Source organism: Quercus robur, chromosome 9 (assembly GCF_932294415.1).
Source record: "Quercus robur chromosome 9, dhQueRobu3.1, whole genome shotgun sequence".
Taxonomy (NCBI): domain Eukaryota; kingdom Viridiplantae; phylum Streptophyta; class Magnoliopsida; order Fagales; family Fagaceae; genus Quercus; species Quercus robur.
The window spans coordinates 38,016,610-38,042,608 of NC_065542.1; positions in this window are offsets into that span (position 1 = coordinate 38,016,610).

The window sequence follows — 25,999 nt, forward strand, 5'->3', positions numbered from 1 at the left end:
GGACAGGCCGAAAAATAGAGAGGAAAAAAAATTTCCTTCCTATCCGTTTGATCCCGACCCGAGTTTGAAAATTCAAAAATAAATGCAAAAAAATTTTAAAAATTAAAAAACATCATCCTGGCTTCATTTCAAGATGAAACGGGTCAGGACAGGCCAAAAAATAAAGAAGAAAAAAAATTTCCTTCCTATCCGTTCGAACCCGACCCGAGATAGAAAATTCAAAAATAAAATACAAAAAAAATTCTAAAAATGAAAAAACATCATCCAGGCTTCATTTCAAGATGAAACGGGTCAAGACAGGCCGAAAAATAGAGAAGAAAAAAAATTTCCTTCCTATCAGTTCGAACCCGACTAGAGATAGAAAATTCAAAAATAAAATGCAAAAAAATTCTAAAAATTAAAAAACATCATCCAGGCTTCATTTCAAGACTAAACGGGTATGGGCAGCCCGAAAAATAGAGAAGAAAAAAAATTTCCTTCCTATCCGTTCGAACCCGACCCGAGATAGAAAATTCAAAAATAAAATACAAAAAAAATTCTAAAAATGAAAAAACATCATCCGGGCTTCATTTCAAGATGAAACGGGTCAGGACAGGCCGAAAAATAGAGAGGAAAAAAAATTTCCTTCCTATCCGTTTGATCTCGACCCGAGTTTGAAAATTCAAAAATAAATGCAAAAAAATTCTAAAAATTAAAAAACATCATCCTGGCTTCATTTCAAGATGAAACGGGTCAGGACAGGCCAAAAAATAAAGAAGAAAAAAAATTTCCTTCCTATCCGTTCGAACCCGACCCGAGATAGAAAATTCAAAAATAAAATACAAAAAAAATTCTAAAAATGAAAAAACATCATCCAGGCTTCATTTCAAGATGAAACGGGTCAAGACAGGCCGAAAAATAGAGAAGAAAAAAAATTTCCTTCCTATCCGTTCGAACCCGACTAGAGATAGAAAATTCAAAAATAAATCCAAAAAAATTCTAAAAATTAAAAAACATCATCCTGGCTTCATTTCAAGATGAAACGGGTCAGGACAGGATGAAAAATAGAGAGGAAAAAAAATTTCCTTCCTATCCGTTCGAACCCGACCCGAGTTTGAAAATTCAAAAATAAATGCAAAAAAATTCTAAAAATTAAAAAACATCATCCTGGCTTCATTTCAAGATGAAACGGGTCAGGACAGGCCAAAAAATAGAGAAGAAAAAAAATTTCCTTCCTATCCGTTCGAACCCGACCCGAGATAGAAAATTCAAAAATAAAATACAAAAAAAATTCTAAAAATGAAAAAACATCATCCAGGCTTCATTTCAAGATGAAACGGGTCAAGACAGGCCGAAAAATAGAGAAGAAAAAAATTTCCTTCCTATCCGTTCAAACCCGACTCGAGATAGAAAATTCAAAAATAAAATGCAAAAAAATTCTAAAAATTAAAAAACATCATCCAGGCTTCATTTCAAGACTAAACGGGTCTGGATAGGCAGAAAAATAGAGAAGAAAAAAAATTTCCTTCCTATCCGTTCGAACCCGACCCGAGATAGAAAATTCAAAAATAAAATGCAAAAAAATTCTAAAAATTAAAAAACGTCATCCAGGCTTCATTTCAGGACTAAACGGGTATGGACAGGCCGAAAAATAGAGAAGAAAAAAAATTTCCTTCCTATCCGTTCAAACCCGACTCGAGATAGAAAATTCAAAAATAAAATGCAAAAAAATTCTAAAAATTAAAAAACATCATCCAGGCTTCATTTCAAGACTAAACGGGTCTGGATAGGCAGAAAAATAGAGAAGAAAAAAAATTTCCTTCCTATCCGTTCGAACCCGACCCGAGTTAGAAAATTCCAAAATAAATGCAAAAAAATTCTAAAAATTAAAAAACATCATCCTGGCTTCATTTCAAGATGAAACGGGTCAGGACAGGATGAAAAATAGAGAGGAAAAAAAATTTCCTTCCTATCCGTTCGAACCTCACCCGAGTTTGAAAATTCAAAAATAAATGCAAAAAAATTCTAAAAATTAAAAAACATCATCTTGGCTTCATTTCAAGATGAAACGGGTCAGGACAGGCCGAAAAATAGAGAAGAAAAAAAATTTACTTCCTATCCGTTCGAACCCGACCCGAGATAGAAAATTCAAAAATAAAATGCAAAAAAATTCTAAAAATTAAAAAACGTCATCCAGGCTTCATTTCAAGACTAAACGGGTATGGGCAGGCCGAAAAATAAGGAAGAAAAAAAATTTCCTTCCTATCCGTTCGAACCCGACCCGAGATAGAAAATTCAAAAATAAAATGCAAAAAAATTCTAAAAATTAAAAAACGTCATCCAGGCTTCATTTCAAGACTAAACGGGTATGGACAGCCCGAAAAATAGAGAAGAAAAAAAATTTCCTTCCTATCCGTTCGAACCCGACCCGAGATAGAAAATTCAAAAATAAAATACAAAAAAAATTCTAAAAATGAAAAAACATCATCCAGGCTTCATTTCAAGATGAAACGGGTCAGGACAGGCCGAAAAATAGAGAGGAAAAAAAATTTCCTTCCTATCCGTTTGATCCCGACCCGAGTTTGAAAATTCAAAAATAAATGCAAAAAAATTTTAAAAATTAAAAAACATCATCCTGGCTTCATTTCAAGATGAAACGGGTCAGGACAGGCCAAAAAATAAAGAAGAAAAAAAATTTCCTTCCTATCCGTTCGAACCCGACCCGAGATAGAAAATTCAAAAATAAAATACAAAAAAAATTCTAAAAATGAAAAAACATCATCCAGGCTTCATTTCAAGATGAAACGGGTCAAGACAGGCCGAAAAATAGAGAAGAAAAAAAATTTCCTTCCTATCAGTTCGAACCCGACTAGAGATAGAAAATTCAAAAATAAAATGCAAAAAAATTCTAAAAATTAAAAAACATCATCCAGGCTTCATTTCAAGACTAAACGGGTATGGGCAGCCCGAAAAATAGAGAGGAAAAAAAATTTCCTTCCTATCCGTTCGAACCCGACCCGAGATAGAAAATTCAAAAATAAAATACAAAAAAAATTCTAAAAATGAAAAAACATCATCCGGGCTTCATTTCAAGATGAAACGGGTCAGGACAGGCCGAAAAATAGAGAGGAAAAAAAATTTCCTTCCTATCCGTTTGATCTCGACCCGAGTTTGAAAATTCAAAAATAAATGCAAAAAAATTCTAAAAATTAAAAAACATCATCCTGGCTTCATTTCAAGATGAAACGGGTCAGGACAGGCCAAAAAATAAAGAAGAAAAAAAATTTCCTTCCTATCCGTTCGAACCCGACCCGAGATAGAAAATTCAAAAATAAAATACAAAAAAAATTCTAAAAATGAAAAAACATCATCCAGGCTTCATTTCAAGATGAAACGGGTCAAGACAGGCCGAAAAATAGAGAAGAAAAAAAATTTCCTTCCTATCCGTTCGAACCCGACTAGAGATAGAAAATTCAAAAATAAATCCAAAAAAATTCTAAAAATTAAAAAACATCATCCTGGCTTCATTTCAAGATGAAACGGGTCAGGACAGGATGAAAAATAGAGAGGAAAAAAAATTTCCTTCCTATCCGTTCGAACCCGACCCGAGTTTGAAAATTCAAAAATAAATGCAAAAAAATTCTAAAAATTAAAAAACATCATCCTGGCTTCATTTCAAGATGAAACGGGTCAGGACAGGCCAAAAAATAGAGAAGAAAAAAAATTTCCTTCCTATCCGTTCGAACCCGACCCGAGATAGAAAATTCAAAAATAAAATACAAAAAAAATTCTAAAAATGAAAAAACATCATCCAGGCTTCATTTCAAGATGAAACGGGTCAAGACAGGCCGAAAAATAGAGAAGAAAAAAATTTCCTTCCTATCCGTTCAAACCCGACTCGAGATAGAAAATTCAAAAATAAAATGCAAAAAAATTCTAAAAATTAAAAAACATCATCCAGGCTTCATTTCAAGACTAAACGGGTCTGGATAGGCAGAAAAATAGAGAAGAAAAAAAATTTCCTTCCTATCCGTTCGAACCCGACCCGAGATAGAAAATTCAAAAATAAAATGCAAAAAAATTCTAAAAATTAAAAAACGTCATCCAGGCTTCATTTCAGGACTAAACGGGTATGGACAGGCCGAAAAATAGAGAAGAAAAAAAATTTCCTTCCTATCCGTTCAAACCCGACTCGAGATAGAAAATTCAAAAATAAAATGCAAAAAAATTCTAAAAATTAAAAAACATCATCCAGGCTTCATTTCAAGACTAAACGGGTCTGGATAGGCAGAAAAATAGAGAAGAAAAAAAATTTCCTTCCTATCCGTTCGAACCCGACCCGAGTTAGAAAATTCCAAAATAAATGCAAAAAAATTCTAAAAATTAAAAAACATCATCCTGGCTTCATTTCAAGATGAAACGGGTCAGGACAGGATGAAAAATAGAGAGGAAAAAAAATTTCCTTCCTATCCGTTCGAACCTCACCCGAGTTTGAAAATTCAAAAATAAATGCAAAAAAATTCTAAAAATTAAAAAACATCATCTTGGCTTCATTTCAAGATGAAACGGGTCAGGACAGGCCGAAAAATAGAGAAGAAAAAAAATTTGCTTCCTATCCGTTCGAACCCGACCCGAGATAGAAAATTCAAAAATAAAATGCAAAAAAATTCTAAAAATTAAAAAACGTCATCCAGGCTTCATTTCAAGACTAAACGGGTATGGGCAGGCCGAAAAATAAGGAAGAAAAAAAATTTCCTTCCTATCCGTTCGAACCCGACCCGAGATAGAAAATTCAAAAATAAAATGCAAAAAAATTCTAAAAATTAAAAAACGTCATCCAGGCTTCATTTCAAGACTAAACGGGTATGGACAGCCCGAAAAATAGAGAAGAAAAAAAATTTCCTTCCTATCCGTTCGAACCCGACCCGAGATAGAAAATTCAAAAATAAAATACAAAAAAAATTCTAAAAATGAAAAAACATCATCCAGGCTTCATTTCAAGATGAAACGGGTCAGGACAGGCCGAAAAATAGAGAGGAAAAAAAATTTCCTTCCTATCCGTTTGATCCCGACCCGAGTTTGAAAATTCAAAAATAAATGTAAAAAAATTTTAAAAATTAAAAAACATCATCCTGGCTTCATTTCAAGATGAAACGGGTCAGGACAGGCCAAAAAATAAAGAAGAAAAAAAATTTCCTTCCTATCCGTTCGAACCCGACCCGAGATAGAAAATTCAAAAATAAAATACAAAAAAAATTCTAAAAATGAAAAAACATCATCCAGGCTTCATTTCAAGATGAAACGGGTCAAGACAGGCCGAAAAATAGAGAAGAAAAAAAATTTCCTTCCTATCAGTTCGAACCCGACTAGAGATAGAAAATTCAAAAATAAAATGCAAAAAAATTCTAAAAATTAAAAAACATCATCCAGGCTTCATTTCAAGACTAAACGGGTATGGGCAGCCCGAAAAATAGAGAAGAAAAAAAATTTCCTTCCTATCCGTTCGAACCCGACCCGAGATAGAAAATTCAAAAATAAAATACAAAAAAATTCTAAAAATGAAAAAACATCATCCGGGCTTCATTTCAAGATGAAACGGGTCAGGACAGGCCGAAAAAATAGAGAGGAAAAAAAATTTCCTTCCTATCCGTTTGATCCCGACCCGAGTTTGAAAATTCAAAAATAAATGCAAAAAAATTCTAAAAATTAAAAAACATCATCCTGGCTTCATTTCAAGATGAAACGGGTCAGGACAGGCCAAAAAAATAAAGAAGAAAAAAAATTTCCTTCCTATCCGTTCGAACCCGACCCGAGATAGAAAATTCAAAAATAAAATACAAAAAAAATTCTAAAAATGAAAAAACATCATCCAGGCTTCATTTCAAGATGAAACGGGTCAAGACAGGCCGAAAAATAGAGAAGAAAAAAAATTTCCTTCCTATCCGTTCGAACCCGACTAGAGATAGAAAATTCAAAAATAAATCCAAAAAAATTCTAAAAATTAAAAAACATCATCCTGGCTTCATTTCAAGATGAAACGGGTCAGGACAGGATGAAAAATAGAGAGGAAAAAAAATTTCCTTCCTATCCGTTCGAACCCGACCCGAGTTTGAAAATTCAAAAATAAATGCAAAAAAATTCTAAAAATTAAAAAACATCATCCTGGCTTCATTTCAAGATGAAACGGGTCAGGACAGGCCAAAAAATAGAGAAGAAAAAAAATTTCCTTCCTATCCGTTCGAACCCGACCCGAGATAGAAAATTCAAAAATAAAATACAAAAAAAAATTCTAAAAATGAAAAAACATCATCCAGGCTTCATTTCAAGATGAAACGGGTCAAGACAGGCCGAAAAATAGAGAAGAAAAAAATTTCCTTCCTATCCGTTCAAACCCGACTCGAGATAGAAAATTCAAAAATAAAATGCAAAAAAATTCTAAAAATTAAAAAACATCATCCAGGCTTCATTTCAAGACTAAACGGCTCTGGATAGGCAGAAAAATAGAGAAGAAAAAAAATTTCCTTCCTATCCGTTCGAACCCGACCCGAGATAGAAAATTCAAAAATAAAATGCAAAAAAATTCTAAAAATTAAAAAACGTCATCCAGGCTTCATTTCAGGACTAAACGGGTATGGACAGGCCGAAAAATAGAGAAGAAAAAAAATTTCCTTCCTATCCGTTCAAACCCGACTCGAGATAGAAAATTCAAAAATAAAATGCAAAAAAATTCTAAAAATTAAAAAACATCATCCAGGCTTCATTTCAAGACTAAACGGGTCTGGATAGGCAGAAAAATAGAGAAGAAAAAAAATTTCCTTCCTATCCGTTCGAACCCGACCCGAGTTAGAAAATTCCAAAATAAATGCAAAAAAATTCTAAAAATTAAAAAACATCATCCTGGCTTCATTTCAAGATGAAACGGGTCAGGACAGGATGAAAAATAGAGAGGAAAAAAAATTTCCTTCCTATCCGTTCGAACCTCACCCGAGTTTGAAAATTCAAAAATAAATGCAAAAAAATTCTAAAAATTAAAAAACATCATCTTGGCTTCATTTCAAGATGAAACGGGTCAGGACAGGCCGAAAAATAGAGAAGAAAAAAAATTTACTTCCTATCCGTTCGAACCCGACCCGAGATAGAAAATTCAAAAATAAAATGCAAAAAAATTCTAAAAATTAAAAAACGTCATCCAGGCTTCATTTCAAGACTAAACGGGTATGGGCAGGCCGAAAAATAAGGAAGAAAAAAAATTTCCTTCCTATCCGTTCGAACCCGATCCGAGTTAGAAAATTCAAAAATAAATGCAAAAAAATTCTAAAAATTAAAAAACATCATCCTGGCTTCATTTCAAGATGAAACGGGTCAGGACAAGCCGAAAAATAGAGAGGAAAAAAAATTTCCTTCCTATCCGTTCGAACCCGATCTGAGTTAGAAAATTCAAAAATAAATGCAAAAAAATTCTAAAAATGAAAAAACATCATCCTGGCTTCATTTCAAGATGAAACGGGTCAAGACAGGCCGAAAAATAGAGAAGAAAAAAAATTTCCTTCCTATCCGTTCGAACCCGACCCGAGATAGAAAATTCAAAAATAAAATGCAAAAAAATTCTAAAAATTAAAAAACGTCATCCAGGCTTCATTTCAAGACTAAACGGGTATGGGCAGGCCGAAAAATAAGGAAGAAAAAAAATTTCCTTCCTATCCGTTCGAACCCGACCCGAGATAGAAAATTCAAAAATAAAATGCAAAAAAATTCTAAAAATTAAAAAACGTCATCCAGGCTTCATTTCAAGACTAAACGGGTATGGACAGCCCGAAAAATAGAGAAGAAAAAAAATTTCCTTCCTATCCGTTCGAACCCGACCCGAGATAGAAAATTCAAAAATAAAATACAAAAAAAATTCTAAAAATGAAAAAACATCATCCAGGCTTCATTTCAAGATGAAACGGGTCAGGACAGGCCGAAAAATAGAGAGGAAAAAAAATTTCCTTCCTATCCGTTTGATCCCGACCCGAGTTTGAAAATTCAAAAATAAATGCAAAAAAATTTTAAAAATTAAAAAACATCATCCTGGCTTCATTTCAAGATGAAACGGGTCAGGACAGGCCAAAAAATAAAGAAGAAAAAAAATTTCCTTCCTATCCGTTCGAACCCGACCCGAGATAGAAAATTCAAAAATAAAATACAAAAAAAATTCTAAAAATGAAAAAACATCATCCAGGCTTCATTTCAAGATGAAACGGGTCAAGACAGGCCGAAAAATAGAGAAGAAAAAAAATTTCCTTCCTATCAGTTCGAACCCGACTAGAGATAGAAAATTCAAAAATAAAATGCAAAAAAATTCTAAAAATTAAAAAACATCATCCAGGCTTCATTTCAAGACTAAACGGGTATGGGCAGCCCGAAAAATAGAGAAGAAAAAAAATTTCCTTCCTATCCGTTCGAACCCGACCCGAGATAGAAAATTCAAAAATAAAATACAAAAAAATTCTAAAAATGAAAAAACATCATCCGGGCTTCATTTCAAGATGAAACGGGTCAGGACAGGCCGAAAAAATAGAGAGGAAAAAAAATTTCCTTCCTATCCGTTTGATCCCGACCCGAGTTTGAAAATTCAAAAATAAATGCAAAAAAATTCTAAAAATTAAAAAACATCATCCTGGCTTCATTTCAAGATGAAACGGGTCAGGACAGGCCAAAAAATAAAGAAGAAAAAAAATTTCCTTCCTATCCGTTCGAACCCGACCCGAGATAGAAAATTCAAAAATAAAATACAAAAAAAATTCTAAAAATGAAAAAACATCATCCAGGCTTCATTTCAAGATGAAACGGGTCAAGACAGGCCGAAAAATAGAGAAGAAAAAAAATTTCCTTCCTATCCGTTCGAACCCGACTAGAGATAGAAAATTCAAAAATAAATCCAAAAAAATTCTAAAAATTAAAAAACATCATCCTGGCTTCATTTCAAGATGAAACGGGTCAGGACAGGATGAAAAATAGAGAGGAAAAAAAATTTCCTTCCTATCCGTTCGAACCCGACCCGAGTTTGAAAATTCAAAAATAAATGCAAAAAAATTCTAAAAATTAAAAAACATCATCCTGGCTTCATTTCAAGATGAAACGGGTCAGGACAGGCCAAAAAATAGAGAAGAAAAAAAATTTCCTTCCTATCCGTTCGAACCCGACCCGAGATAGAAAATTCAAAAATAAAATACAAAAAAAATTCTAAAAATGAAAAAACATCATCCAGGCTTCATTTCAAGATGAAACGGGTCAAGACAGGCCGAAAAATAGAGAAGAAAAAAATTTCCTTCCTATCCGTTCAAACCCGACTCGAGATAGAAAATTCAAAAATAAAATGCAAAAAAATTCTAAAAATTAAAAAACATCATCCAGGCTTCATTTCAAGACTAAACGGGTCTGGATAGGCAGAAAAATAGAGAAGAAAAAAAATTTCCTTCCTATCCGTTCGAACCCGACCCGAGATAGAAAATTCAAAAATAAAATGCAAAAAAATTCTAAAAATTAAAAAACGTCATCCAGGCTTCATTTCAGGACTAAACGGGTATGGACAGGCCGAAAAATAGAGAAGAAAAAAAATTTCCTTCCTATCCGTTCAAACCCGACTCGAGATAGAAAATTCAAAAATAAAATGCAAAAAAATTCTAAAAATTAAAAAACATCATCCAGGCTTCATTTCAAGACTAAACGGGTCTGGATAGGCAGAAAAATAGAGAAGAAAAAAAATTTCCTTCCTATCCGTTCGAACCCGACCCGAGTTAGAAAATTCCAAAATAAATGCAAAAAAATTCTAAAAATTAAAAAACATCATCCTGGCTTCATTTCAAGATGAAACGGGTCAGGACAGGATGAAAAATAGAGAGGAAAAAAAATTTCCTTCCTATCCGTTCGAACCTCACCCGAGTTTGAAAATTCAAAAATAAATGCAAAAAAATTCTAAAAATTAAAAAACATCATCTTGGCTTCATTTCAAGATGAAACGGGTCAGGACAGGCCGAAAAATAGAGAAGAAAAAAAATTTACTTCCTATCCGTTCGAACCCGACCCGAGATAGAAAATTCAAAAATAAAATGCAAAAAAATTCTAAAAATTAAAAAACGTCATCCAGGCTTCATTTCAAGACTAAACGGGTATGGGCAGGCCGAAAAATAAGGAAGAAAAAAAATTTCCTTCCTATCCGTTCGAACCCGATCCGAGTTAGAAAATTCAAAAATAAATGCAAAAAAATTCTAAAAATTAAAAAACATCATCCTGGCTTCATTTCAAGATGAAACGGGTCAGGACAAGCCGAAAAATAGAGAGGAAAAAAAATTTCCTTCCTATCCGTTCGAACCCGATCTGAGTTAGAAAATTCAAAAATAAATGCAAAAAAATTCTAAAAATGAAAAAACATCATCCTGGCTTCATTTCAAGATGAAACGGGTCAAGACAGGCCGAAAAATAGAGAAGAAAAAAAATTTCCTTCCTATCCGTTCGAACCCGACCCGAGATAGAAAATTCAAAAATAAAATGCAAAAAAATTCTAAAAATTAAAAAACGTCATCCAGGCTTCATTTCAAGACTAAACGGGTATGGGCAGGCCGAAAAATAGAGAAGAAAAAAAATTTCCTTCCTATCCGTTCGAACCCGATCCGAGTTAGAAAATTCAAAAATAAATGCAAAAAAATTCTAAAAATTAAAAAACATCATCCTGGCTTCATTTCAAGATGAAACGGGTCAGGACAGGCCGAAAAATAGAGAGGAAAAAAAATTTCCTTCCTATCCGTTCGATCCCGACCCGAGTTTGAAAATTCAAAAATAAATGCAAAAAAATTCTAAAAATTAAAAAACATCATCCTGGCTTCATTTCAAGATGAAACGGGTCAGGACAGGCCAAAAAATAAAGAAGAAAAAAAATTTCCTTCCTATCCGTTCGAACCCGACCCGAGATAGAAAATTCAAAAATAAAATACAAAAAAAATTCTAAAAATGAAAAAACATCATCCAGGCTTCATTTCAAGATGAAACGGGTCAAGACAGGCCGAAAAATAGAGAAGAAAAAAAATTTCCTTCCTATCCGTTCAAACCCGACTCGAGATAGAAAATTCAAAAATAAAATGCAAAAAAATTCTAAAAATTAAAAAACATCATCCAGGCTTCATTTCAAGACTAAACGGGTCTGGATAGGCAGAAAAATAGAGAAGAAAAAAAATTTTCTTCCTATCCGTTCGAACCCGACCCGAGATAGAAAATTCAAAAATAAAATGCAAAAAAATTCTAAAAATTAAAAAACGTCATCCAGGCTTCATTTCAAGACTAAACGGGTATGGACAGGCCGAAAAATAGAGAAGAAAAAAAATTTCCTTCCTATCCGTTCAAACCCGACTCGAGATAGAAAATTCAAAAATAAAATGCAAAAAAATTCTAAAAATTAAAAAACATCATCCAGGCTTCATTTCAAGACTAAACGGGTCTGGATAGGCAGAAAAATAGAGAAGAAAAAAAATTTCCTTCCTATCCGTTCGAACCCGACCCGAGTTAGAAAATTCAAAAATAAATGCAAAAAAATTCTAAAAATTACAAAACATCATCCTGGCTTCATTTCAAGATGAAACGGGTCAGGACAGGCCAAAAAATAAAGAAGAAAAAAAATTTCCTTCCTATCCGTTCGAACCCGACCCGAGATAGAAAATTCAAAAATAAAATACAAAAAAAATTCTAAAAATGAAAAAACATCATCCAGGCTTCATTTCAAGATGAAACGGGTCAAGACAGGCCGAAAAATAGAGAAGAAAAAAAATTTCCTTCCTATCCGTTCAAACCCGACTCGAGATAGAAAATTCAAAAATAAAATGCAAAAAAATTCTAAAAATTAAAAAACATCATCCAGGCTTCATTTCAAGACTAAACGGGTCTGGATAGGCAGAAAAATAGAGAAGAAAAAAAATTTCCTTCCTATCCGTTCGAACCCGACCCGAGATAGAAAATTCAAAAATAAAATGCAAAAAAATTCTAAAAATTAAAAAACGTCATCCAGGCTTCATTTCAAGACTAAACGGGTATGGACAGGCCGAAAAATAGAGAAGAAAAAAAATTTCCTTCCTATCCGTTCAAACCCGACTCGAGATAGAAAATTCAAAAATAAAATGCAAAAAAATTCTAAAAATTAAAAAACATCATCCAGGCTTCATTTCAAGACTAAACGGGTCTGGATAGGCAGAAAAATAGAGAAGAAAAAAAATTTCCTTCCTATCCGTTCGAACCCGACCCGAGTTAGAAAATTCCAAAATAAATGCAAAAAAATTCTAAAAATGAAAAAACATCATCCTGGCTTCATTTCAAGATGAAACGGGTCAAGACAGGCCGAAAAATAGAGAAGAAAAAAAATTTCCTTCCTATCCGTTCGAACCCGACCCGAGATAGAAAATTCAAAAATAAAATGCAAAAAAATTCTAAAAATTAAAAAACGTCATCCAGGCTTCATTTCAAGACTAAACGGGTATGGACAGGCCGAAAAATAGAGAAGAAAAAAAATTTCCTTCCTATCCGTTCGAACCCGATCCGAGTTAGAAAATTCAAAAATAAATGCAAAAAAATTCTAAAAATTAAAAAACATCATCCTGGCTTCATTTCAAGATGAAACGGGTCAGGACAGGCCGAAAAATAGAGAGGAAAAAAAATTTCCTTCCTATCCGTTCGATCCCGACCCGAGTTTGAAAATTCAAAAATAAATGCAAAAAAATTCTAAAAATTAAAAAACATCATCCTGGCTTCATTTCAAGATGAAACGGGTCAGGACAGGCCAAAAAATAAAGAAGAAAAAAAATTTCCTTCCTATCCGTTCGAACCCGACCCGAGATAGAAAATTCAAAAATAAAATACAAAAAAAATTCTAAAAATGGAAAAACATCATCCAGGCTTCATTTCAAGATGAAACGGGTCAAGACAGGCCGAAAAATAGAGAAGAAAAAAAATTTCCTTCCTATCCGTTCAAACCCGACTCGAGATAGAAAATTCAAAAATAAAATGCAAAAAAATTCTAAAAATTAAAAAACATCATCCAGGCTTCATTTCAAGACTAAACGGGTCTGGATAGGCAGAAAAATAGAGAAGAAAAAAAATTTTCTTCCTATCCGTTCGAACCCGACCCGAGATAGAAAATTCAAAAATAAAATGCAAAAAAATTCTAAAAATTAAAAAACGTCATCCAGGCTTCATTTCAAGACTAAACGGGTATGGACAGGACGAAAAATAGAGAAGAAAAAAAATTTCCTTCCTATCCGTTCAAACCCGACTCGAGATAGAAAATTCAAAAATAAAATGCAAAAAAATTCTAAAAATTAAAAAACATCATCCAGGCTTCATTTCAAGACTAAACGGGTCTGGATAGGCAGAAAAATAGAGAAGAAAAAAAATTTCCTTCCTATCCGTTCGAACCCGACCCGAGTTAGAAAATTCAAAAATAAATGCAAAAAAATTCTAAAAATTACAAAACATCATCCTGGCTTCATTTCAAGATGAAACGGGTCAGGACAGGCCAAAAAATAAAGAAGAAAAAAAATTTCCTTCCTATCCGTTCGAACCCGACCCGAGTTAGAAAATTCCAAAATAAATGCAAAAAAATTCTAAAAATTAAAAAACATCATCCTGGCTTCATTTCAAGATGAAACGGGTCAGGACAGGATGAAAAATAGAGAGGAAAAAAAATTTCCTTCCTATCCGTTCGAACCTCACCCGAGTTTGAAAATTCAAAAATAAATGCAAAAAAATTCTAAAAATTAAAAAACATCATCTTGGCTTCATTTCAAGATGAAACGGGTCAGGACAGGCCGAAAAATAGAGAAGGAAAAAAATTTACTTCCTATCCGTTCGAACCCGACCCGAGATAGAAAATTCAAAAATAAAATGCAAAAAAATTCTAAAAATTAAAAAACGTCATCCAGGCTTCATTTCAAGACTAAACGGGTATGGGCAGGCCGAAAAATAAGGAAGAAAAAAAATTTCCTTCCTATCCGTTCGAACCCGATCCGAGTTAGAAAATTCAAAAATAAATGCAAAAAAATTCTAAAAATTAAAAAACATCATCCTGGCTTCATTTCAAGATGAAACGGGTCAGGACAGGCCGAAAAATAGAGAGGAAAAAAAATTTCCTTCCTATCCGTTCGAACCCGATCTGAGTTAGAAAATTCAAAAATAAATGCAAAAAAATTCTAAAAATGAAAAAACATCATCCTGGCTTCATTTCAAGATGAAACGGGTCAGGACAGGCCGAAAAATAGAGAAGAAAAAAAATTTCCTTCCTATCCGTTCGAACCCGACCCGAGATGGAAAATTCAAAAATAAAATGCAAAAAAATTCTAAAAATTAAAAAACGTCATCCAGGCTTCATTTCAAGACTAAACGGGTATGGGCAGGCCGAAAAATAGAGAAGAAAAAAAATTTCCTTCCTATCCGTTCGAACCCGATCCGAGTTAGAAAATTCAAAAATAAATGCAAAAAAATTCTAAAAATTAAAAAACATCATCCTGGCTTCATTTCAAGATGAAACGGGTCAGGACAGGCCGAAAAATAGAGAGGAAAAAAAATTTCCTTCCTATCCGTTCGATCCCGACCCGAGTTTGAAAATTCAAAAATAAATGCAAAAAAATTCTAAAAATTAAAAAACATCATCCTGGCTTCATTTCAAGATGAAACGGGTCAGGACAGGCCAAAAAATAAAGAAGAAAAAAAATTTCCTTCCTATCCGTTCGAACCCGACCCGAGATAGAAAATTCAAAAATAAAATACAAAAAAAATTCTAAAAATGAAAAAACATCATCCAGGCTTCATTTCAAGATGAAACGGGTCAAGACAGTCCGAAAAATAGAAAAGAAAAAAAATTTCCTTCCTATCCGTTCGAACCCGACTAGAGATAGAAAATTCAAAAATAAAATGCAAAAAAATTCTAAAAATTAAAAAACATCATCCAGGCTTCATTTCAAGATTAAACGGGTATGGACAGCCCGAAAAATAGAGAAGAAAAAAAATTTCCTTCCTATCCGTTCGAACCCGACCCGAGATAGAAAATTCAAAAATAAAATACAAAAAAAATTCTAAAAATGCAAAAACATCATCCAGGCTTCATTTCAAGATGAAACGGGTCAGGACAGGCCGAAAAATAGAGAGGAAAAAAAATTTCCTTCCTATCCGTTTGATCCCGACCCGAGTTTGAAAATTCAAAAATAAATGCAAAAAAATTCTAAAAATTAAAAAACATCATCCTGGCTTCATTTCAAGATGAAACGGGTCAGGACAGGCCAAAAAATAGAGAAGAAAAAAAATTTCCTTCCTATCCGTTCGAACCCGACCCGAGATAGAAAATTCAAAAATAAAATACAAAAAAAATTCTAAAAATGAAAAAACATCATCCAGGCTTCATTTCAAGATGAAACGGGTCAAGACAGGCCGAAAAATAGAGAAGAAAAAAAATTTCCTTCCTATCCGTTCGAACCCGACCCGAGATAGAAAATTCAAAAATAAAATGCAAAAAAATTCTAAAAATTAAAAATGTCATCCAGGCTTCATTTCAAGACTAAACGGGTATGGACAGGCCGAAAAATAGAGAAGAAAAAAAATTTCCTTCCTATCCGTTCGAACCCGACCCGAGATAGAAAATTCAAAAATAAAATGCAAAAAAATTCTAAAAATTAAAAAACATCATCCTGGCTTGATTTCAAGATGAAACGGTCAAGACAGGCCGAAAAATAGAGAATAAAAAAATTTCCTTCCTATCCGTTCGAACCCGACCCGAGTTAGAAAATCAAAAAATAAATGCAAAAAATTCTAAAAATTAAAAAACATAATCCAGGCTTCATTTCAAGAAGATACGGGTATGGACAGGCCGAAAAATAGAGAAGAAAAAAATTTCCTTCCTATCCGTTCGAACCCGACCCGAGATAGAAAATTCAAAAATAAAATGCAAAAAAATTCTAAAAATTAAAAACATCATCCTGGCTTCATTTCAAGATGAAACGGGTCAGGACAGGCCGAAAAATAGAGAGGAAAAAAAATTTCCTTCCTATCCGTTTGATCCCGACCCGAGTTTGAAAATTCAAAAATAAATGCAAAAAAATTCTAAAAATTAAAAAACATCATCCTGGCTTCATTTCAAGATGAAACGGGTCAGGACAGGCCAAAAAATAGAGAAGAAAAACAATTTCCTTCCTATCCGTTCGAACCCGACCCGAGATAGAAAATTCAAAAATAAAATACAAAAAAAATTCTAAAAATGAAAAAACGTCATCCAGGCTTCATTTCAAGATGAAACGGGTCAAGACAGGCCGAAAAATAGAGAAGAAAAAAAATTTCCTTCCTATCCGTTCGAACCCGACCCGAGATAGAAAATTCAAAAATAAAATGCAAAAAAATTCTAAAAATTAAAAAACGTCATCCAGGCTTCATTTCAAGACTAAACGGGTATGGACAGGCCGAAAAATAGAGAAGAAAAAAAATTTCCTTCCTATCCGTTCGAACCCGACCCGAGATAGAAAATTCAAAAATAAAATACAAAAAAAATTCTAAAAATGCAAAAACATCATCCAGGCTTCATTTCAAGATGGAACGGGTCAGGACAGGCCGAAAAATAGAGAGGAAAAAAAATTTCCTTCCTATCCGTTTGATCCCGACCCGAGTTTGAAAATTCAAAAATAAATGCAAAAAAATTCTAAAAATTAAAAAACATCATCCTGGCTTCATTTCAAGAAGAAACGGGTCAGGACAGGCCAAAAAATAGAGAAGAAAAAAAATTTCCTTCCTATCCGTTCGAACCCGACCCGAGATAGAAAATTCAAAAATAAAATACAAAAAAAATTCTAAAAATGAAAAAACATCATCCAGGCTTCATTTCAAGATGAAACGGGTCAAGACAGGCCGAAAAATAGAGAAGAAAAAAAATTTCCTTCCTATCCGTTCGAACCCGACCTGAGATAGAAAATTCAAAAATAAAATGCAAAAAAATTCTAAAAATTAAAAATGTCATCCAGGCTTCATTTCAACACTAAACGGGTATGGACAGGCCGAAAAATAGAGAAGAAAAAAAATTTCCTTCCTATCCGTTCGAACCCGACCCGAGATAGAAAATTCAAAAATAAAATGCAAAAAAATTCTAAAAATTAAAAAACATCATCCTGGCTTGATTTCAAGATGAAACGGTCAAGACAGGCCGAAAAATAGAGAATAAAAAAATTTCCTTCCTATCCGTTCGAACCCGACCCGAGTTAGAAAATAAAAAAATAAATGCAAAAAATTCTAAAAATTAAAAAACATAATCCAGGCTTCATTTCAAGAAGATACGGGTATGGACAGGCCGAAAAATAGAGAAGAAAAAAATTTCCTTCCTATCCGTTCGAACCCGACCCGAGATAGAAAATTCAAAAATAAAATGCAAAAAAATTCTAAAAATTAAAAACATCATCCTGGCTTCATTTCAAGATGAAACGGGTCAGGACAGGCCGAAAAATAGAGAGGAAAAAAAATTTCCTTCCTATCCGTTTGATCCCGACCCGAGTTTGAAAATTCAAAAATAAATGCAAAAAAATTCTAAAAATTAAAAAACATCATCCTGGCTTCATTTCAAGATGAAACGGGTCAGGACAGGCCAAAAAATAGAGAAGAAAAAAAATTTCCTTCCTATCCGTTCGAACCCGACCCGAGATAGAAAATTCAAAAATAAAATACAAAAAAAATTCTAAAAATGAAAAAACATCATCCAGGCTTCATTTCAAGATGAAACGGGTCAAGACAGGCCGAAAAATAGAGAAGAAAAAAAATTTCCTTCCTATCCGTTCGAACCCGACCCGAGATAGAAAATTCAAAAATAAAATGCAAAAAAATTCTAAAAATTAAAAAACGTCATCCAGGCTTCATTTCAAGACTAAACGGGTATGGACAGGCCGAAAAATAGAGAAGAAAAAAAATTTCCTTCCTATCCGTTCGAGCCCGACCCGAGATAGAAAATTCAAAAATAAAATGCAAAAAAATTCTAAAAATTAAAAAACATCATCCTGGCTTGATTTCAAGATGAAACGGTCAAGACAGGCCGAAAAATAGAGAATAAAAAAATTTCCTTCCTATCCGTTCGAACCCGACCCGAGTTAGAAAATCAAAAAATAAATGCAAAAAATTCTAAAAATTAAAAAACATAATCCAGGCTTCATTTCAAGAAGATACGGGTATGGACAGGCCGAAAAACAGGGAAGAAAAAAAATTTCCTTCCTATCCGTTCGAACCCGACCCGAGATAGAAAATTCAAAAATAAAATGCAAAAAAATTCTAAAAATTAAAAAACATCATCCTGGCTTCATTTCAAGATGAAACGGTCAAGACAGGCCGAAAAATAGAGAATAAAAAAAAATTCCTTCCTATCCGTTCGAACCCGACCCGAGTTAGAAAATCAAAAATTAATGCAAAAAATTCTAAAAATTAAAAAACATAATCCAGGCTTCATTTCAAGAAGATACGGGTATGGACAAGCCGAAAAATAGAGAAGAAAAAAAAATTTCCTTCCTATCCGTTCGAACCTGACTCGATATAGAAAATTAAAAAATAAATGCAAAAAAATTCTAAAAATTAAAAAACATCATCCAGGCTTCATTTCTAGACTAAACGGGTATGGACAGGCCGAAAAATAGAGAAGAGAAAAAATTTCCATCCTATCCGTTCGAACCCGACCCGAGATAGAAAATTCAAAAATAAAATGCAAAAAAATTCTAAAAATTAAAAAACATCATCCAGGCTTCATTTCAAGACTACACGGGTATGGACAGGCCGAAAAATAGAGAAGAAAAAAAATTTCCTTCCTATCCGTTCGAACCCGACTAGAGATAGAAAATTCAAAAATAAAATGCAAAAAAATTCTAAAAATTAAAAAACATCATCCAGGCTTCATTTCAAGACTAAACGGGTATGGACAGCCCGAAAAATAGAGAAGAAAAAAAATTTCCTTCCTATCCGTTCGAACCCGACCCGAGTTAGAAAATTCCAAAATAAATGCAAAAAAATTCTAAAAATTAAAAAACATCATCCTGGCTTCATTTCAAGATGAAACGGGTCAAGACAGGATGAAAAATAGAGAGGAAAAAAAATTTCCTTCCTATCCGTACGAACCTCACCCGAGTTTGAAAATTCAAAAATAAATGCAAAAAAATTCTAAAAATTAAAAAACATCATCTTGGCTTCATTTCAAGATGAAACGGGTCAGGACAGGCCGAAAAATAGAGAAGAAAAAAATTTTCCTTCCTATCCGTTCGAACCCGACCCGAGATAGAAAATTCAAAAATAAAATGCAAAAAAAAATTCTAAAAATTAAAAAACGTCATCCAGGCTTCATTTCAAGACTAAACGGGTATGGGCAGGCCGAAAAATAGAGAAGAAAAAAAATTTCCTTCCTATCCGTTCGAACCCGATCCGAGTTAGAAAATTCAAAAATAAATGCAAAAAAATTCTAAAAATTAAAAAACATCATCCTGGCTTCATTTCAAGATGAAACGGGTCAGGACAGGCCGAAAAATAGAGAGGAAAAAAAATTTCCATCCTATCCGTTCGATCCCGACCCGAGTTTGAAAATTCAAAAATAAATGCAAAAAAATTCTAAAAATTAAAAAACATCATCCTGGCTTCATTTCCAGATGAAACGGGTCAGGACAGGCCAAAAAATAAAGAAGAAAAAAAATTTCCTTCGTATCCGTTCGAACCCGACCCGAGATAGAAAATTCAAAAATAAAATACAAAAAAAATTCTAAAAATGAAAAAACATCATCCAGGCTTCATTTCAAGATGAAACGGGTCAAGACAGGCCGAAAAATAGAGAAGAAAAAAAATTTCCTTCCTATCCGTTCAAACCCGACTCGAGATAGAAAATTCAAAAATAAAATGCAAAAAAATTCTAAAAATTAAAAAACATCATCCAGGCTTCATTTCAAGACTAAACGGGTCTGGATAGGCAGAAAAATAGAGAAGAAAAAAAATTTCCTTCCTATCCGTTCGAACCCGACCCGAGATAGAAAATTCAAAAATAAAATGCAAAAAAATTCTAAAAATTAAAAAACGTCATCCAGGCGTCATTTCAAGACTAAACGGGTATGGACAGGCCGAAAAATAGAGAAGAAAAAAAATTTCCTTCCTATCCGTTCAAACCCGACTCGAGATAGAAAATTCAAAAATAAAATGCAAAAAAATTCTAAAAATTAAAAAACATCATCCAGGCTTCATTTCAAGACTAAACGGGTCTGGATAGGCAGAAAAATAGAGAAGAAAAAAAATTTCCTTCCTATCCGTTCGAACCCGACCCGAGTTAGAAAATTCCAAAATAAATGCAAAAAAATTCTAAAAATTAAAAAACATCATCCTGGCTTCATTTCAAGATGAAACGGGTCAGGACAGGATGAAAAATAGAGAGGAAAAAAAATTTCCTTCCTATCCGTTCGAACCTCACCCGAGTTTGAAAATTCAAAAATAAATGCAGAAAAATTCTAAAAACTAAAAAACATCATCTTGGCTTCATTTCAAGATGAAACGGGTCAGGACAGGCCGAAAAATAGAGAAGAAAAAAAATTTACTTCCTATCCGTTCGAACCCGACCCGAGATAGAAAATTCAAAAATAAAATGCAAAAAAATTCTAAAAATTAAAAAACGTCATCCAGGCTTCATTTCAAGACTAAACGGGTATGGGCAGGCCGAAAAATAAGGAAGAAAAAAAATTTCCTTCCTATCCGTTCGAACCCGATCCGAGTTAGAAAATTAAAAAATAAATGCAAAAAAATTCTAAAAATTAAAAAACATCATCCTAGCTTCATTTCAAGATGAAACGGGTCAGGACAGGCCGAAAAATAGAGAGGAAAAAAAATTTCCTTCCTATCCGTTCGAACCCGATCTGAGTTAGAAAATTCAAAAATAAATGCAAAAAAATTCTAAAAATTAAAAAACATCATCCTGGCTTCATTTCAAGATGAAACGGGTCAGGACAGGATGAAAAATAGAGAGGAAAAAAAATTTCCTTCCTATCCGTTCGAACCTCACCCGAGTTTGAAAATTCAAAAATAAATTCAAAAAAATTCTAAAAATTAAAAAACGTCATCCAGGCTTCATTTCAAGACTAAACGGGTATGGACAGGCCGAAAAATAGAGAAGAAAAAACATTCCCTTCCTATCCGTTCGAACCCGACCCGAGATAGAAAATTCAAAAATAAAATGCAAAAAAATTCTAAAAATTAAAAAACATCATCCTGGCTTGATTTCAAGATGAAACGGTCAAGACAGGCCGAAAAATAGAGAATAAAAAAATTTCCTTCCTATCCGTTCGAACCCGACCCGAGTTAGAAAATCAAAAAATAAATGCAAAAAATTCTAAAAATTAAAAAACATAATCCAGGCTTCATTTCAAGAAGATACGGGTATGGACAGGCCGAAAAATAGAGAAGAAAAAAATTTCCTTCCTATCCGTTCGAACCCGACCCGAGATAGAAAATTCAAAAATAAAATGCAAAAAAAATTCTAAAAATTAAAAAACATCATCCAGGCTTCATTTCAAGACTACACGGGTATGGAAAGGCCGAAAAATAGAGAAGAAAAAAAATTTCCTTCCTATCCGTTCGAACCCGACTAGAGATAGAAAATTCAAAAATAAAATGCAAAAAAATTCTAAAAATTAAAAAACATCATCCAGGCTTCATTTCAAGACTAAACGGGTATGGACAGCCCGAAAAATAGAGAAGAAAAAAAATTTCCTTCCTATCCGTTCGAACCCGACCCGAGTTAGAAAATTCCAAAATAAATGCAAAAAAATTATAAAAATTAAAAAACATCATCCTGGCTTCATTTCAAGATGAAACGGGTCAGGACAGGATGAAAAATAGAGAGGAAAAAAAATTTCCTTCCTATCCGTACGAACCTCACCCGAGTTTGAAAATTCAAAAATAAATGCAAAAAAATTCTAAAAATTAAAAAACATCATCTTGGCTTCATTTCAAGATGAAACGGGTCAGGACAGGCCGAAAAATAGAGAAGAAAAAAATTTTCCTTCCTATCCGTTCGAACCCGACCCGAGATAGAAAATTCAAAAATAAAATGCAAAAAAATTCCAAAAATTAAAAAACGTCATCCAGGCTTCATTTCAAGACTAAACGGGTATGGGCAGGCCGAAAAATAGAGAAGAAAAAAAATTTCCTTCCTATCCGTTCGAACCCGATCCGAGTTAGAAAATTCAAAAATAAATGCAAAAAAATTCTAAAAATTAAAAAACATCATCCTGGCTTCATTTCAAGATGAAACGGGTATGGGCAGGCCGAAAAATAGAGAAGAAAAAAAATTTCCTTCCTATCCGTTCAAACCCGACTCGAGATAGAAAATTCAAAAATAAAATGCAAAAAAATTCTAAAAATTAAAAAACATCATCCAGGCTTCATTTCAAGACTAAACGGGTCTGGATAGGCAGAAAAATAGAGAAGAAAAAAAATTTCCTTCCTATCCGTTCGAACCCGACCCGAGTTAGAAAATTCCAAAATAAATGCAAAAAAATTCTAAAAATTAAAAAACATCATCCTGGCTTCATTTCAAGATGAAACGGGTCAGGACAGGATGAAAAATAGAGAGGAAAAAAAATTTCCTTCCTATCCGTTCGAACCTCACCCGAGTTTGAAAATTCAAAAATAAATGCAAAAAAATTCTAAAAATTAAAAAACATCATCTTGGCTTCATTTCAAGATGAAACGGGTCAGGACAGGCCGAAAAATAGAGAAGAAAAAAAATTTACTTCCTATCCGTTCGAACCCGACCCGAGATAGAAAATTCAAAAATAAAATGCAAAAAAATTCTAAAAATTAAAAAACATCATCCAGGCTTCATTTCAAGACTAAACGGGTCTGGATAGGCAGAAAAATAGAGAAGAAAAAAAATTTCCTTCCTATCCGTTCGAACCCGACCCGAGATAGAAAATTCAAAAATAAATGCAAAAAAATTCTAAAAATTAAAAAACATCATCCTGGCTTCATTTTAAGATGAAACGGGTCAGGACAGGCCGAAAAATAGAGAAGAAAAAAAATTTCCTTCTTATCCGTTCGAACCCGACCCGAGATAGAAAATTCAAAAATAAAATGCAAAAAAATTCTAAAAATTAAAAAACGTCATCCAGGCTTCATTTCAAGACTAAACGGGTATGGGCAGGATGAAAAATAGAGGAGAAAAAAAATTTCCTTCCTATCCGTTCGAACCCGATCCGAGTTAGAAAATTCAAAAATAAATGCAAAAAAATTCTAAAAATTAAAAAACATCATCCTGGCTTCATTTCAAGATGAAACGGGTCAGGACAGGCCGAAAAATAGAGAGGAAAAAAAATTTCCTTCCTATCCGTTCGATCCCGACCCGAGTTTGAAAATTCAAAAATAAATGCAAAAAAATTCTAAAAATTAAAAAACATCATCCTGGCTTCATTTCAAGATGAAACGGGTCAGGACAGGCCAAAAAATAAAGAAGAAAAAAAATTTCCTTCCTATCCGTTCGAACCCGACCCGAGATAGAAAATTCAAAAATAAAATTCTAAAAAAATTCTAAAAATGAAAAAACATCATCCAGGCTTCATTTCAAGATGAAACGGGTCAAGACAGGCCGAAAAATAGAGAAGAAAAAAAATTTCCTTCCTATCCGTTCAAACCCGACTCGAGATAGAAAATTCAAAAATAAAATGCAAAAAAATTCTAAAAATTAAAAAACATCATCCAGGCTTCATTTCAAGACTAAACGGGTCTGGATAGGCAGAAAAATAGAGAAGAAAAAAAATTTCTTTCCTATCCGTTCGAACCCGACCCGAGATAGAAAATTCAAAAATAAAATGCAAAAAAATTCTAAAAATTAAAAAACGTCATCCAGGCTTCATTTCAAGACTAAACGGGTATGGACAGGCCGAAAAATAGAGAAGAAAAAAAATTTCCTTCCTATCCGTTCAAACCCGACTCGAGATAGAAAATTCAAAAATAAAATGCAAAAAAATTCTAAAAATGAAAAAACATCATCCAGGCTTCATTTCAAGACTAAACGGGTCTGGATAGGCAGAAAAATAGAGAAGAAAAAAAATTTCCTTCCTATCCGTTCGAACCCGACCCGAGTTAGAAAATTCCAAAATAAATGCAAAAAAATTCTAAAAATTAAAAAACATCATCCTGGCTTCATTTCAAGATGAAACGGGTTAGGACAGGATGAAAAATAGAGAGGAAAAAAAATTTCCTTCCTATCCGTTCGAACCTCACCCGAGTTTGAAAATTCAAAAATAAATGCAAAAAAATTCTAAAAATTAAAAAACATCATCTTGGCTTCATTTCAAGATGAAACGGGTCAGGACAGGCCGAAAAATAGAGAAGAAAAAAAATTTACTTCCTATCCGTTCGAACCCGACCCGAGATAGAAAATTCAAAAATAAAATGCAAAAAAATTCTAAAAATTAAAAAACGTCATCCAGGCTTCATTTCAAGACTAAACGGGTATGGGCAGGCCGAAAAATAAGGAAGAAAAAAAATTTCCTTCCTATCCGTTCGAACCTGATCCGAGTTAGAAAATTCAAAAATAAATGCAAAAAAATTCTAAAAATTAAAAAACATCATCCTGGCTTCATTTCAAGATGAAACGGGTCAGGACAGGCCGAAAAATAGAGAGGAAAAAAAATTTCCTTCCTATCCGTTCGAACCCGATCTGAGTTAGAAAATTCAAAAATAAATGCAAAAAAATTCTAAAAATTAAAAAACATCATCCTGGCTTCATTTCAAGATGAAACGGGTCAGGACAGGCCGAAAAATAGAGAGGAAAAAAAATTTCCTTCCTATCCGTTCGAACCCGACCCGAGATAGAAAATTCAAAAATAAAATGCAAAAAAATTCTAAAAATTAAAAAACGTCATCCAGGCTTCATTTCAAGACTAAACGGGTATGGGCAGGCCGAAAAATAGAGAAGAAAAAAAATTTCCTTCCTATCCGTTCGAACCCGATCCGAGTTAGAAAATTCAAAAATAAATGCAAAAAAATTCTAAAAATTAAAAAACATCATCCTGGCTTCATTTCAAGATGAAACGGGTCAGGACAGGCCGAAAAATTGAGAGGAAAAAAAATTTCCTTCCTATCCGTTCGATCCCGACCCGAGTTTGAAAATTCAAAAATAAATGCAAAAAAATTCTAAAAATTAAAAAACATCATCCAGGCTTCATTTCAAGATGAAACGGGTCAGGACAGGCCAAAAAATAAAGAAGAAAAAAAATTTCCTTCCTATTCGTTCGAACCCGACCCGAGATAGAAAATTCAAAAATAAAATACAAAAAAAATTCTAAAAATGAAAAAACAACATCCAGGCTTCATTTCAAGATGAAACGGGTCAAGACAGGCCGAAAAATAGAGAAGAAAAAAAATTTCCTTCCTATCCGTTCGAACCCGACTAGAGATAGAAAATTCAAAAATAAAATGCAAAAAAATTCTAAAAATTAAAAAACACCATCCAGGCTTCATTTCAAGACTAAACGGGTATGGACAGCCCGAAAAATAGAGACGAAAAAAAATTTCCTTCCTATCCGTTCGAACCCGACCCGAGATAGAAAATTCAAAAATAAAATACAAAAAAAATTCTAAAAATGAAAAAACATCATCCAGGCTTCATTTCAAGATGAAACGGGTCAGGACAGGCCGAAAAATAGAGAGGAAAAAAAATTTCCTTCCTATCCGTTTGATCCCGACCCGAGTTTGAAAATTCAAAAATAAGTGCAAAAAAATTCTAAAAATTAAAAAACATCATCCTGGCTTCATTTCAAGATGAAACGGGTCAGGACAGGCCAAAAAATAAAGAAGAAAAAAAATTTCCTTCCTATCCGTTCGAACCCGACCCGAGATAGAAAATTCAAAAATAAAATACAAAAAAAATTCTAAAAATGAAAAAACATCATCCAGGTTTCATTTCAAGATGAAACGGGTCAAGACAGGCCGAAAAATAGAGAAGAAAAAAAATTTCCTTCCT